The following is a 689-nucleotide window of genomic DNA, read 5'->3' on the forward strand; positions in this document are numbered from 1 at the left end:
AATTCGTGAAACGTATATTTATATTATTTAAACGTATTCATTATATTTAAAATTCTCCGATATATTTAAAAAGAAAAAAGCTAATTTTTCCTATTAAATATTGGCTTGAGAAAATATTTTACGATATAGTTTTTAAAATCTGATTAATGAAGCTATAATTAGAGACAAATAAATACTTTAAAAATATATAAATACTCAGAATGTAAAGAAAAAAGTACCTATGTTGGGAAAAATGTAATATTTAATAAAAAAAAAATTGATAATTTATTTTTACTTTTGAAATGAGAACTAAATAAAAAGTACAGAATATAATTTTTTTTATCTATCTTGTTAACAAAAAGGAAGAAAAAAAATTTCCGTCGAGCCGGAGTCGAACCAGCGACCTATGGATGACTATGATATTCCACTACAGTCCACCGCTCTGCCAACTGAGCTATCGACGGATACACTTGTGAGTGTTAAGTTAATATATAAAAAAAGTCTTTAATTATGTCAAAAATTTTATTATGTCGAAGATTTTTTTCACCATAATTGTTTTATATTTTCTTATTTAAATTAAAAATTATAATTCAAGATGTTATTTAAAAATTATAAATAAAAATCATCCAATAATTTAAAATTTTATAATAATGAATAAAAGTTATATAACAATTGGAAATGATAACAAAAATTGAGAATTACTAAAAAAT

The 689-nt window shown here is 21.5% G+C and overlaps 1 non-coding gene across 1 annotated transcript; it reads right to left on the bottom strand.

The window, feature by feature from the left end:
• Positions 1 to 355: 355 nt before the first annotated feature.
• Positions 356 to 443, bottom strand: TRNAY-GUA (transfer RNA tyrosine (anticodon GUA)). The gene is given in 2 exon segments: positions 356 to 391; positions 407 to 443. It is a non-coding gene; the product is annotated as a tRNA-Tyr (tRNA).
• Between the last annotated feature and the right edge of the window lie 246 nt (positions 444 to 689).

Source organism: Parasteatoda tepidariorum, chromosome 10 (assembly GCF_043381705.1).
Source record: "Parasteatoda tepidariorum isolate YZ-2023 chromosome 10, CAS_Ptep_4.0, whole genome shotgun sequence".
NCBI classification, from domain to species: domain Eukaryota; kingdom Metazoa; phylum Arthropoda; class Arachnida; order Araneae; family Theridiidae; genus Parasteatoda; species Parasteatoda tepidariorum.